Source organism: Ixodes scapularis, unplaced genomic scaffold, assembly GCF_016920785.2.
Source record: "Ixodes scapularis isolate PalLabHiFi unplaced genomic scaffold, ASM1692078v2 PGA_scaffold13__105_contigs__length_92229423, whole genome shotgun sequence".
NCBI lineage: Eukaryota > Metazoa > Arthropoda > Arachnida > Ixodida > Ixodidae > Ixodes > Ixodes scapularis.
Window position 1 is genome coordinate 7720514 of NW_024609839.1, and position 15683 is coordinate 7736196.

The window sequence follows — 15683 nt, forward strand, 5'->3', positions numbered from 1 at the left end:
TCAATTCCCTTTCTTTTGTACCCTGAACAATTCCCGTATATCGTTGTTCTATACCGTAAGATTGACTCCCCTAGAGCTCTGAAAATAGACTGCCGTAATTTTACACAGCATGCACTTTTTAGTTTGTATATATACGCGGATACTTAACGGAGCCTTCCAGTAATATGTTCTAACTGCTGTTTCCAAAGTACGTGCTCATCAAAAAATATACCTAAATATTTGACTGAAGACTCATATGGTAATGGCTTACATCTGCAGATTGACTGATCTTGCTCATGAAGGTGGAGATCTGCCGTACGAAAATCTTGCCATTTCTCATCCACACAAACTTGTACGCCTTTGCTCTTGCACATTCCCTAGTTTGCCAAAGTAGACCTTTCAGTGTTTTGGTAAATAAAACAAGTGTCGTAGCAAAGTGCAAGAGGAGAAGAAAGAAGTGAATCTTGCTTTGTTTTATTGCTGAAGCAAAGCCACAGTTTGCACTTCAAAGGAGTGCGCGCGAATGAACGTGGAAGGCAGCAGGTTTGGCCGCCTGCTAAACAACGCTCCTCGTACTATACGAAAACGATAACTGATCATCTTTCGGCGGCGCGCGAGTCAACGAGTTATCAAAGCTCTGCGAGTTATGAGTCGTCCCCCGCTCTCAGATCTCAGTCTGTGCGCGCGCGTATTCTCTATGCCTTCGTTTCTTTTGCTTGGTTTCTTGTTTCGCTGGCTCTCGTGTAACGCCAGTAAAGCCCATCGCCTGCGCGGAAGGCGCCACCGCCCCCCCTCCCCTCCGTCCTCCCCTGCACTTTGCTTTGACGCTTCTTTTTTGTTTTGCATTTTTTGCGCATAAGTCTGCTAGAGCTCCACACGGGTTAGCTGTTTCCCGCCCGCTCATTTTATTTCTGAGCAACTGGCCCGCTGACTGGCTCAAATTCGCTAACCGTAAACAACAAAAAAAAAAAAAAAAAAAAAGAAGAAGAACCGGGCTTTTATTCCATTCCCATTCCATCCCAGGCAAAATGAATCTAATCCCATTCCCATTCAATTCCCCTCAACGCTGCCGCCATTCCATTCCCATTCCAGTCAGGGGTCGCGAAAATTCGGAATGATTCCGGAATCATTCCCAACTCCGGAGTGGCAACTCCGCAACACTGCTGGGGAATACACAGGTGTTCTTCTTGACATGTCTCGACGTGAGCAGGAGCGCCCGCTCGTTTCGACCGGCAGCGTGTATTCGGCGTCGTGGCTGTGCAGTAAGACATAACAATTCGCTTCAATATTATTGTCCCATATTTATCAAAAACAGTGAAAAAATCGCGCGAAACTCCGCCGTAATACAAGCGTGTTTGATCCTTGCGTTGTGTGTGTCTTTCATGCTTTGCTTCTACGTTTCGGACACATCGGTTAAGGACACAATCTTTAATATAAACTAAGGCACGTGAACTAATGGTTTCACGGTTTTAGACATTATTTAAATTCACTTAAAAACGAATAAGTACAATGTCGCAATAATTTTTGTTCCTTTTTAGCGGCTCACACTAATAGCCAACATTTTATGGTTTCTGTTTAGTTCAGTCTCTGATATGATCGGGTATATTCTGAAGATTTTATGCTAACCAGATCTCACCGCCTGAAGCCGGGCCGCCAAACACGTCGTTGCTGGTCCCATACAGTGCAAAATGTGCACTCGTCGGTGAACACGACCATCTTCCAATGATCCAGTGTCCATGTGCAATGCTTCCAAGCAAACTCAAGACGCAGTTGCTTGTTCCTAAATGTCGAAGATGGCTTCTAGCGTGCCACGCGCGAACGAAGTCCAGCTCGTCAAAGTCTTGTTACGGTCTTTTCGCTCACACGAAGTCCGAGCTCCTGCTGTATTTTCTTAATTGTAATTGTCGGTTTGTCAACCACGGCTGCAATTATTCACTGATCCTCACCCGGGGCTGTAGATGATGGCCGACGTGCGTCTGGTGCATCATGAATGCAGCCTTCGTCGCGGAATGCGCGGAGAATCCGAGTGACGGTTTTCACATTGCAAACAACTCTCGAAGTTATGACCTGCCTGCTTGGTCCAAATTCAGCAAGCGCGATTATTTTATGTCTTGTCTCCTGCGGAACACGTGACATAGCATGGCAACCGGAATAATGCTTTTGCGTTTTATTTCCCAACATAAGTCTAAAATAGGCTTTTTACACGCAACGTGAATCATGAGCGGCCAATATTGTTCCACCTTTAGTTTAAATTCGTCGTGAATCATCTCGATGATAAGAGCCATCCGTGCTTATCCGTGACAATGGCGGCAAACTAACATGGCGATATTCAAATGCGCAGAGGCGTGCAAAGTACGGCCGAAGTGACACGGTCATTTGTGTTTATAACGAAGAAATCAAAGAATTAAATTTTAGTTCCTAGAAGGGACAAATTGCATGCTCTAAAAAAATTAAAAAAAAAACAAAAAAAAAAAACATTTGATGCGGTAGGCGTGATAATATTTTTATGCACATCTTGGTTAGCAAATTATTTCATATCAAGCCGAGTTGTTACCGCTTCCCCCTCTTCCGTATCCATCAGAACAAGACCGTCACGTACTGATGTTGCGAGACATTCTCTACGCGATGACTTTGCAGATAGCTTCCTTGTCGGTCAGTTCTCGCTTGCCGAGGGATTATTGTTGTCATGCATAATATCATATCAAACATAAGGTTTTGACATTTGTAAGCATCGATGAAACACTGCTGCTTTATCTACGCCTTTATCTACGCATAAAGTTTATGAGCAGTTATAACATCATCTCCGAACACTTGGCGCCAACACCCAAAAGCGGCAATTTTAATTGGCCATGCTTTTGTGATTCACACTTCTGAAGGCTGGAATCCCAATAGAAGCTACGCATCCACCCCTTTGATAACGGAATGGTTTGGTCCCAATAGCCCGGTTCCCAAAACATGGCGACGCTCGACGCGCCGCGTGCGGGATTTTCGCTGCTCCGGTCGGTGTTCGGCCGGGGGAGCTTCTATGGCCGCCGACTGTACGCTTGTTTCGCCGGTGTGCGGATAGCAAAGTCTCAAGAAACGCCTCCATAAAGCTATTCGTCACCATCGAATGTATATCGGCTAACCGAGAACGGAGGCGTCAAGGAGAAATTGCTCAGTTCACGGACCAAGATGGCGACCATACGGGGAGCTTGGTGCTACTTTCCCAGGATCCAGTGACTTCAGGTTGACCAAAGCCTGCAATACGCGTTTTCAACAAGAGCGCAGCTATCTTAAATGCCGTCACTTGTGGTATGCATTAAAATGTCGCTTTGATATCTTCACGCAGTTGCAATATGTTGCCGAAAAATGTGTGATTGTGACGTATTCTTGTGTCGTCCCACCTCTATTTGTTTCGCATAATCCAGGTTGAAATGTTTTATTATTTTTTTTGTCCGCATACCAGATATGTAACCCACGTGACTGAGAACGAAATGGAACGGAAAACGTCTATATAAACTTATGTACAGCATAAAGCTTATGTAGGAAGCTCTGAGTGGAAAAACCTAGTCACGCCTGTCTGTCAGCATGTGCTGGTGACGTCAATGATGCCTAAGGGGGATTCGCCCGCGATTTATTTGCAGCCTTTTCCCCAGGGATGGCGCAAACTTTTTCCGGAACAAACGAGTTGCATGCTCGCAGCGGCGCATGGAGGTCGGGCGCTAGAGGTAGGCTCGGGCATGGTGTGTTCGCCGCCGATCTCGAGCTAGCTCTTCGTCCCGCGTCCGCCGCTCCCGGAAGCGGCCAACGGATGGCGCGAGATACGAGCCAGTTATAGGGTGCCCACATCTCTGTCTGTTTAAGGGTGAACACATCCATTGTTGCCCTGACTGGGCCAGCGCATGACGCTCTCGCGCACTCGGTGCGTGACTTCGGCGGTAAAATGGCGTCTATGCATTAGCCAAAGCTACGCGCTCCAGCTGAGTGACACCGGATTGCGCGCAATTGCACGCGCGGATTGCGTGCGTGCAAAATGCATAAAAAACGATTGGGCGGAAAAATGGCTGAGTTGTCATCACTCAAGCAAAAGCGCGCGTGTCTATGAAGGCACTCTAGCCAGTCAAGACGTGGATTATGGTGGCTTACATAACGTAGAGCATGCTCTGAATTCCGACTGGATTAGAAGTTCCAACCACGTTTGCAAATATCGAAAGTACAGGGTACGGCAGTGCGGACGTTAAGGACCAGCACATATGGAACGCCTCACAAAATTCAAATTTAAAACTTACGTACCTTAAACTGGGCACGAAAACGTCGTTTACCACCTGGTAACGGAATATTACCGAGCAACCCGCCGGGTCCTGCCCCCTCAGCATCGGTAGCTATCCCGGGCGGAGGCAGGGGACTGGCCACAACTTCAAACGTTTACGTTCCCTAACCTCCACCAGCTGGTTCCCCAACAGTTATCCAGGCACCTGTCCGGGACGTGGCAACGAGCGCCCCAATGTGTACCACTTCATCTGGGGATGCCCCCAACCCCCCGGTGAGGGCATCCCCCCCTTTCTCCCCCCCCCCCCCCCTTTTTTTTTCTAGGAGGCGGATCTATCCAGCACACAGCTCGATGACCATCAGCGACTGGTTGAGCGCGACAGCCGAATCTGGACGGCCAACGGAGCTCTGGACTTGAGTATAGCGGCACCGATCAGGGACCGGAAGGTCCTTTCACTTTTAGAATGTTTAATTTTACGATGATGATGCAAAAACACATATGTATATTTTTTATACCTAAAGTCAAAGCTAGTGAAAAAAAAAGAATAGAACTGGAACGGCTGTTTTTAATTTTTATGTTCCACATTGGCCTGTCTTCGTCTGCATACTGGATTGCAAACTCGCTCTCAGGAGGTGCGGAAAACGCAAAAACGCCCAGAACGCCACAGGAGAGGCTGGCGACGGGCAGGATAACCACGATAAATAAAAATTTAAATGAAATATATGAGCGATGAAACAGTTTCAGTACACGTTTAGAAAAAAAAAAAGAAAAATATTTTTTGTATTATAAACGAAAATACGAAATCCGACGAATTTTTGTTTTATTTTGTCGTGTGCTATCCATCTACGCATCTCTGCTGGGCGCGGAAGACGCACAGGGAGGACGTAAAAGTTTCAAGCAAGTACAACCCCCCCCCCAAACACACACGAAGAAAAAAAGAAAATATGGACATGTTCTTTTCAAGCGCGAAATAAACTATTCAACATCGAACGCTGATTCTGCACCCAAATATAGCGCTAGAGGCCGGAACCAGATGCTAAAGTTTCAGCACTAAGCCTTATATTATTAGGAAGTTCTGTGGTATTTTTTTTTTAATTTCTATTGGAAAAAGAGCCCAAGACCGAGCTCTCGAATACATGAAGCTCTATGCGCCAATTACCGAAAACGGGCGAAAAGGAAACACATGTTCGGACTGGAAGTTTCAGAAATTACATAACTTTCGCATATGAAAAAGGTTAGTGCTGAAAATTTGGCATCTCGTTTGGACCTCTAGCGCTACATTTGGACGGATAATAGAGAGGTTTAGAATAGCATAAAGACCCTTGCGTCAGCACTTCGTACAACGCACGCAAGCTGTCGACGAAACGTTACGGCCGCATTGATCGCGCACTTTCAGTATAGCGGAAGGCAAACGCATACGTAAAGACTTGCAGCGCCATCTAGATGTGTGCCTGCGAACTGCTTCAAACAATCCAAGGCAGGTATTCGGTCAAGCCAATCCAACACCGCGAATCTCCTCGCTTGGCTACGAAATGCGTAAATCTCTTTCCAGTTGCCTGTTGTGAACCTGTTTTGTCTTTTGTTTTAGGACTGTGCGACCAGCAGTTCAATCTATGGTTCGCTCCAGTGTGTTGTGGGGTCCCTACTACCTTATGTTGGCCTCGTCATTTGCTTGGAAGTATGCAAGCAATAGGTCGCACCGCTCGCGTATTGACCGCGCGGCAAACACCTTTTTGGATTCGATGGCGTCGCTAACGTTCTTGGCTATCGACACCCATCATTGTGGGCACTAGAAAGGGTTCGTCTTGTTGATTTTTTTGGGGAGGTTATGGGTCGCCTGTCAGTACCGCCCGATCAGGCCGAGTTCCACTCGCTCCCGTGGCGTACCAACTTGTTTTTGAGTGGGGAACGAACCAGCGCCCCCCCCCCCCCCCCCCCCTCCAGGTCGCACATTTTTACTAGTGATCAGGGGCGGATCCAGACCTCCATTTTAGGAGTTGGCGGTTCCTCGGTGTAAAACGGCGGGGGGGGGGGGGGGGGGGGGGGGGAGAGTGTTTATATTTTTTGTGGGGTTATCGTTTTTACTAAACTCATAACATAATATAGATCTTGAGAGCTTGTGTATCGGTTTACCTGTCGGGGATGTACTCTTTGAATTAAAACCTTTCGGGTGACCACGCTAGAGGCAAGTATCTAGAAAATTGTGGTGGCACTATCCTTTCTGAACACCATAACGCAAGGAATCTTGTAGTTCATAGGAAACGGGATTACTCCATTCGCGTGGCAGCGCGCTAGAAAGAGAAAAAGAAGTTTAACTACTGGGGATGAATGTTTGGTGCTATAGCGGCTGTGACAATTGCAGACAGTGTAACTTGATGGCTCAGATATCCCCGGCGGGGCTACAACTTTTGGGCTGCTTTTGCCCTTGAATATTTATATATTCTCGTTACACCCGCAGAGCATGTACGGAGAGTCAACCTTTGCCAACTATACGGAGGAAGCTCATGCAGCTAATGACAATGCGAAAAACGTTTTAATCTAAAACTCGGCTGTTCTTTGAGATTAAGCTTGGCATAGTAGTTAGAACTTTATATTCAGGGCCAAAATGCAGAACGTGGTTTTAAAACATACTTTTCATTGACATTGCCTTGGCAGGCATTCTGGTTGGAGGTAGTGCTCAACTGCTGCGGCAACGGGAAGAGCGGCTTAAATCAATGGAGCGAGTACGTTGCAAACAAGCGACAAAAATGGCTCGGCGGCTTCGACGCTGCTCGTGGCGTCAAAACACTGTTGATGGAGCGAGCGAAACGAACGCTGCCAGGCAAGTTCGTCGGTTGTTCGCCGTATATTTGAGATGTCCAGAGTGCAGCACATGCGGCATTGCCAACCCAAACTCGTATTTTCACGTGTTCTGGATGCAACTCGAGAGAACGAAAGCGAATAATTGTTGAATATTTTTGAAAGCATGTTGCAGTTCGACAACTATAACTTTTAATCTTAGACAAGACCTTAAACCAGCAATGGATCCTTCCAAATTACATTATATTGCACTTCGTCTGGATATTTTCTGTATGAAAGGAACACTTACTTGTTTCTGGGTAGTTAGTTCATTCGTCAGGGTCGAGAGGACAGGTGCAGAGATATGATGGGGCAGAGCGGTTGCCCGGTCGGCGAATCTCAACTGGGCTAAAGGCCGATCACGACTGCAGCATGGATGTTTGGGAGTCGGTGTTCACTCGAACGGGCACAGGCACTGTCTATTTAATTTATGTATAGTCGAATCTCTGAAAGGGCTCGTTTTCCCCCAAGCCCCTAGGCAGGGAATTCGAAGCCGCAGTTGCAAGCCACCAAGCCCCGCCTCTGTTCCGTTCGACACACACATATTCGCTCCTGCAAAGCCGCGCGAAAGCTCTGCCGTCAATCCACAGAAGCCGCGTTTAACTCGAAAAGTGAAGACGGCGCCAAGGGGAGACAAGGGGTAGCGGGCACCTTTCCTAAAACATGCCCCGCCAACCTAAGTTGAAACGGCATTGTATACAAATAAATGCCTACGGCGTCGTCTTGAGGACCCCGTGTAAGCAGCCTCCAGCCTTTAGAGTGCTCGTACCGTTTATCTTTCTTTTATTAGCTTCCCGCCACGAGAAGTCGTACCGCAGGCAGTATGAAGCCCATTAGAGGAAACATCTCCCCCTTCTGACGCTCGTCGGCTTCTTTCTGTATTTCGCGCTGCGGCGCTGATCCTCAGTGAGGGATGGAGGCGAGGACGAAAGCGGGCTTATGTTTAAGCCAAGGTCGTGGGGAAGTCCGGAGCGTCTTCAGGAGAAGCTCAGACCCAGACTACACTGTACTCAGAGCATTTGCTTCCTCTCTCACCTGAGAAGAAAAGCAATTGGTCACCTGGTTGTGCAAGCTGCATCCCCCCCCTCCCCCCCCCCCCCGGAACGTCTCCTCCTGGTACGTCCCCTTCGCACTTCCCTTGGCAATGAGCACACCGTGCCAATAAGTTACCTTTAGTGAGCCCGCGGTCGACAGCATCTCAAAGCAAGCCAAAAAAGACATGCCAAAAGACAAGCCCAGAACCACGAAGAAACCATCAAACGAAAAGTGATTAAAAGGCAACCGCTAGAGAGGATGGATGATCCGCTGTGTATAGGATCGTACCCTTGAGGAAGGCAGCTTGGCGTCCGCGGTTGGGAGCTTTCAGGGCACAAATTTCTGGCAGACAACCTCCAAAGAGAGAGAGGGAGACAGAGAGAGAGAAAGAGAAAGGGGACTAGATATGTTGAATGTATTTTCCCCCCGTGCTCGACGTGCTGGCCTTGTTTGGAAGAGTGCCTGCAGTCGAGGACCCTGATATTTGGTGCGCCTTCCCCCTGTCTCTCCACCTGGAAACACCTGGCGCCGTCCCTGTCGGGAAGATGTACCGTGGCCTTGACAGAGATAAAAACCACTTTGAAAGCGCCCAGCAGGCGCATCCACCCACCGCTGTTTTAATCTTTTTGACGAAGAACCCCGGGGGGGGGGGGGGGGGGGTCGATCGCCCCCACCGCTCCCCCTTTGGATCCGCCACTGCTTGTGATGGGCCGAACTTTGCCGAATCGAAAATTCGGAGCCGGATCTAGGGAATCGGCGGAGTCGAACATTTGCCGAACTTTTCTAAAGATTCGGCAAAGATTTGGCAAAGATTCGGCAAAAATACACTGTTACCTAACTTAGCCTTGATATTTAGTTTTTTTCAGACGAAAAAGGTTTCATGTGTTTTTTTCCTAACTTAAATACAACATGTGGTGCCTATAGACACAGTTATTACTAAATAAGGTGGTATTCTACAAGTTAATTGTGTCGGTGTCGCTTTTGGTGTTTACTGGCAATTTTAGTGTCTGCTTGCGGGAAGTGGCGTGACAACGAGGTTGGGTAGTAGCCGGCGCAGTCACGAATCGCCCTACAAGAGTTTTGGTTTTGAGGCTTCATCAGCGCACGCCTGCAAGTATGTTTAGATTGTTAAAGTAAAGGCAATCATTGCGTTCTTACCTCCTCTGGGAGTTACCGTTTCGTGCGCGAAAACGAATGCAACGTTTACTGAGCCTTCACCAGAAGAGATAACAATACTGTATGTAAATATGCATGTTTTTCGATTTAAGGTTAAAAACGGCACGTCGCGAATATGGGACGTATATATTCGCAACGGGCCGTTTTTAACCTTTAAAATTAAAATATCGCTTTCTGATGTTAGGACGCACACGGACGTTTCGGAAGATGGGAAGAGATAGGAATGTCGGATGTACAACGTAAAGCATGATAGTTCTGTTTAGTTTTATTCAGATACATGAAAATCGCTAAATAACGCGAATTAAAAAGCAATATTATTTTGTTTTGGCACTTGTGAGCCGAAAACAGGATTGTTAGATTAATAATAATAATAATTATAATAATAATTTTATTTGCACGTACAGGAAAGGGCCCATGTGGTGGTATGCGGGACTAGGCAGATCGGTGAAAACCCTTACGCGGAGCGCCTGCCAGCCCGCGACCACATGAAAAAACAAAACTGACACATATGTACAGAATATACACACTACAGAAAGTACATAACAAGGAAAGAAAAGAAGGGATAAGACATGTATCACATTGTGACGAGGATGCCAGCTGCATCCCATACATCCTGGCCAGCTCTCGTGACTCTGACCCGTTTGACAGCAGTGGGCTGCGTACGCTGAGCGTAATTGTCAGTTGTCAGTCAATGTTTCAACTACCTCGTTGCCTCAATGAAGAGGTCAAATTAAAATCAGGTTATCCAGAATGTACCGCATCATTTGTCACTTTCGCAGTGGACTGCATAAATTACTGGTCGATCTTCTGTTCTTGGGGCAGAGAATATTGAAGAGAACCACACTCGCAAAGGCTCACAAACGCACAGTTACCGTGTTGCCTACTCCGCACCTCGCCGTAAACGCTGGTTGTTCTAAATTATACGATGGTAACCGCACGACTGCTCAGCGTCTATTTGCAATCCATGGCCCCGTCGCGTTCACGCGCGAGCGCAGACATTTGCCGAATTTTTGCTGAAACTTTGCCAAACTGTCCTTCACAATTTCTGCATGTGCCGAACTTTGCGGAATCTGAAGTTCGGCAGATTCGGTCCATCACTAATTTTTATGGCGCAGATAATTGACCCCCTAACAACGACGCTCACGCGCGGGAACTTAAATTTCGGATTCGGACGGCGCGTGTATACACTCCTAGCGCGTTAACCCACCACCCGCCTGCGTTCACGCCGCTTCGGGGCGGCAGTATGCGGGTACTAATTGCTAATATAATAACCCACTTAGCCCCCCCCCCCCCCCCCCCCCCCTCCCTGTTCTGCATGAACCTCCGTAAATAGAGTCCCACAATATTTAGTTAACGAAGTTTCGTTCACAACATTATTTTTTTTTTCTGTGTTAATCGCAAAAAAGACATGTTGTAAATATTGCCAAATGCCTCGACAAAACAAAATGTGAGAAAAAAAAGAAGTAAGCCCACACCGTGAATTGATCCCGGGTCTGCTACGTATGGGGCAGACTAGAGTCACTGTATGGGTTTCCAGAGTAACGCATTCCTTTTCTTTTTGCCGACAGCCAGAGCCGTGCCGACTAGCGCCGACAACGTACTCACTCTAGCCGATCATGTTTTGGCTTGGTGAGCATCGTTGGACGGTAGCGATCACGTGACACAATCACCGCTAGACCCACCTCCATCAGCGCTTCAAGCGGCTCTAATCGTCGCCATCTTGGGTCCAGCGAACAACTGCGCACACGCACGCTCTGATGCTCGTCGAACGCGCGCGTTTACGCGTCGTCTTCCCGTCTTTTCCACGCAGTTCCTATCTTTTCCACGCAGTTACCGACGTGAAAACCAAGGAGGTTGTGCGTGTGGTTGTATACTTAGTGGCACAATGCCTGCTTGTTGCGCCTTTGGGTGCAACAGCAGGTCGGAGAATGGGAAGAGGCTCTTTCGGATCCCATGTGGGAAAAACACCACTGCAAGACGGAGGAAGAAGGCTTGGCTGGTCATAGTTAAACGCAAGGATTTCGAGCCCACTGCAGCAAGCAAGCTTTGTGAGGTAAGCGCCGATTACAGCTGGTTCATTCCGCGTATCGCTCGTTGCCTCGCAGTCGAACGGGCGTCTACTGTGTTCGGTTTCGCACGAGCGACGCTCTTGCGATTTGGTAAGCGACGGGCTAAGATTAAGCCGGAGTTGGGTCAGATCTCTCGCTGTCGCATATCGCGTCGCTCAATTTGAGATGTGTAGCAAACAGAGATCCATCGGAGGTCGCGTGCTTGCGGTTGTCTCTGAGAGTGACGTACAGAGCGAAAGCAAGTCCTTGAAAAATTGCTTTCATGCAGTTTATATTACTGCTACTTTCGTCGTTCTGTGAAATAGTTCTGAATAGCGTTCAAATCGCAGTGTTTTCCTCTCAAATTGCCTCTAGATGCTGCGTTTTTTTTTATTACAATGATTTCTAGGATCACTTTGAAGAATCTCAATTCGAGACGCACAGAGCAGATGGCAGAAAACTCCTCAAACAGAGCGCAGTCCCTACGACTCTTGCGCTGGACTTATCATGGCAACCGCAACCAAGCAAAAAAGGGTCAGGAAGCCGCCAAAGGATCGATGTTCGGTAATTTGTTCAAGTAAGTTTAGAATTTCTTAAGTATTGTTTGAGAGAGTTACTTTGTGGAAAAAATTAGCCTGTGTCTGTTGATTTGCTCGTACAGTTCCTGAAGTCGTGGGATTGTGTTCTCTGCTGGACGCATGCTTGGCAGGCATACTGAGGAAATATATGCTAAATCTGAGAAACATTCTTTCGTCATTCAAATTTAATAGTGTCGTACCAGCACGCAAAATCTCCAGTGTGGTGTATGCATCCGGAGCATGATTATTACACTGGAAATAAAGGGATCATACTTCATAGAGTGATTTTTTTGGCACTTTCTGTCACATGCATTGTGCAGGAAACGTCAGCAGCACAGTTTCAGACATTGCAGTTGATGGCCCAAGTGAAACATCTGAATTCAACAGTGCAGGTATGGGTCATAGCGCAGAAATTTGTAGTGCCCAGTAAAGAACAGCATGTTCGCCTGCAGAGGTATGTTTGTGTCTAAGTTAGTTTCATCTGTTTGCATCAACTTTTTGCAGCGCCGACGTCCACTTATTCATTTGCCACAGATTACCCTGGCACTGGATGCACAGTCGACTGCGGTGAAGTTGGCACGTGCTGTTTCTTGTAAAAATAACATACAAAGTCATATGTTAGGAATATGTATTGTGTTTGAAGTGTTTCACATGACATTGTTTTTTTGTTATACAGGATTTGTTTCATCTGGAGATATCCCTAAAAACTGCCGTGACCAACGTCACGAGGAAACAATTGCTGAACTTCGTAACAAGCTTTAACTGGCCAACGCCAAAAATGCAGAGCTGTCACAGGAGCTTCGCAATCTCAAGGGTGGGATTTTATTTATTTCTTGTCTTTGGGTTAAAAACAAAAAGCAGTCTTATAGATTTTTATGCAATTCACAGAGACATTACAAACATTGTACATAATCTTTTTCTAATTAAATCTTGCAGAACTCATGGCAGCCAACATCTGTACACCGGAGGGTCATGGCGTTGAACATGCAGTGGGCTGCTGTGAAGGTGCGTTAGGGAAACATAGTAGGTGCACCTTGGGTGCATGGTAATCTGGTTAACTGTTCTAGATATTGTTGTCTTCTTTTCATGTCATGTAGAACACGGTCTTCTTTCCATGCCATGTACAACACTTTTTTTTAGTGATTGATGGTTTAATCTGTTTCAATTAACACTTTTGCAGAAACAATGGACTTCAACTCATCTACTACTTCAGACCGCTATGGCACTGAGCACACAGTAAGCTGCAGCGAAGGTGAGTTGACATGTGACCTCTTTCTTTTTAGGGAAACATAGTAGGTATACTTTGACCACATCTAATGAGATTGAAGTGTTCTGGATGTCATTCTATTTCCATGCCGTGTAAAACACACTACCAGGTCACTGTTGTACAGGAAAGCTTATCGACGGTGCTGTCTCGCACACTGCAGATGACCGGAGAGCAAGTACGGACTTCAGCAAGACAGGTAGGGGTCACGTCACAAGGGTTCCTTGTGTCCGATAGCTAGAACACAGCAGCTTTTTATAAGCTAGCCTCTTTTGATGGGCGACTGTTGGTTTAATTTGTCTTAAATAACCTTTCGCAGAGCCAATGATTACCGACTCAGAAATTCGTAACCGCCATGGTGCTGAGCACAGAGTAAGCTGCAGTGAAGGTGAGTTGACATGTGCCCTCTTTTGTTTTAGGGAAACATAGTAAGTATACTTTGTCCACATGTAATGAGATTGAAGTGTTCTGGATGTCGTTCTATTTCCGTGCCATGTAAAACACACTACCAGGTCACTGTTGTGCAGGAACGCCCGTCGACAGCGCTGTCTCGCACACTGCAGATGACCCGAGAGCAAGTACGGACTTCAGCAAAACAGGTAGGGGTCACGACACAAGCGTTCCTGGTGTCCAATAGCTAGAACACAGCATTTTTTACATGCTGACCTCTTTTGGTGAGCGACGATTGGTCTAAGCTGTGTTAAATAACCTTTCGCAGAGCCAATGATTACCCACTCAGAAATTCGTAACCGCCATGGTGCGGAGCACTGAGTAAGCTGCAGTGAAGGTGAGTTGACATGTGCCCTCTTTCGTTTTAGGGAAACATAGTAAGTATACTTTGGCCACATGTAATGAGATTGAAGTGTTCTGGATGTCGTTCTATTTCCGTGCCAAGTAAAACACACTACCAGGTCACTGTTGTGCAGGAAAGCCCGTCGACAGCGCTGTCTCGCACACTGCAGATGATCCGAGAGCAAAGTACGGACTTCAGCAAAATGGGTAGGGGTCACGACACAAGCGTTCCTGGTGTCCAATAGCTAGAACACAGCATTTTTTCCATGCTGACCTCTTTTGGTGAGCGACGATTGGTCTAAGCTGTGTTAATTAACATTTTGTAGGGCCAATGGTCTCCAACTCGGCTACTCCAGACTGCCATAGCACTGAGCACACAGTAGACTGCAACGAAGGTGAGTTGGGCTGCACCTTTTTTTCTGGGAAACAGACATTCTGTAGACATGTGTAATGCAGTCGATGTGTTCTGAATATTGTTTTCTTCATTGTTGCCTACAAAATATATCTTATTTCACAGAGTTTGTCGCATCTACGAAGACTGGCACAATCTACCATAAACAATGTTGTGAAGAAGCCACTGCTGCATTTCGCCGCAAGCTTGATCTGGCCAGCAAAACGATTCTCAAGCTTTCTCAAGATCTTCAGCATTTAAAAGGTGATTTTATTGAGTTCATCTATAACACTAAAAACAAAGCTGCTTATAAATTTTTGTGTAATTGAGACAGTACCATTATTTTCATAGAACTTAATTTTTTTTCCTTTTCTTTAGGTGACTGTAGATGACACTGGTCTGAAGATCAGGTTCTCTGCATGCAACGCCAAGACATGAGGGGCAATAGATGGTCTGACGAGACTATTAAGCGAGCCCTCCAACTTCGGGTTGCCTGTGGGCACAGGGGGTTTGCTTTCCTCCGGGAACATGTCCTACCGCTGCCATCGGAGCTAACTCTTCAAAAAAGAATTGAGGAAATCAAGTTTCAGCCAGGTATGAACACACTGAATTGTAACTATTTCAACATGTTCATTTCAGATTAGTGTTGCGCATCGCTTGTCGTCAAAATAGTAAGCATAAGGATTTATTTTTAATTTTAGGGCTTCTGCGGGAAGCCCTAAAATTAAATCCTGCAGTCGAGTGTAAGGTAGCAAGCATGGGTCTCCAAGAACGTCACTGCGTGCTGCTTATGGATGAAATGCAGCTGACATCAGGCCTTGAGTACGATGGAACAACAAAGATGGTGATAGGCCAAACGACCCTGCAAGGCCGAAACGCTGCAAACAGTGATGGTACCATGACTGGTGCTACACACGGGCTTGTTTTTACGCTTGCCGGACTTGCATCAAGGTGGAAGCGGATCATCGGCTACCATTTTACAGGTAAATGTAGCAATTTGTTAAAATGACTGGAAATGACTAGATTTTGTAATCTCTTTTTCTAACGTGATTTAGGTCCGGAGACCTATATTATTGATTTTTCATTGAGCAATATCTAATCATTTTTTTCTTTCAGGCAACTCTGTGTCACCGAAGAAGCTGAAGAAAGTTGTCTTCGAAATAATTGTGGAGTGTGAAAAAGTTGGACTTGTTATAGACGGCATTGTTTCAGACATGGGAGCATGCAACAAGGGCTTATGGAGACAGTGTGGAGTGTCTGCAACAAAGCACAGCGATGCCGTTGTGTCCTGCCACCATCCATGTGCTGGTGAGGGAGACGATAGGACCCT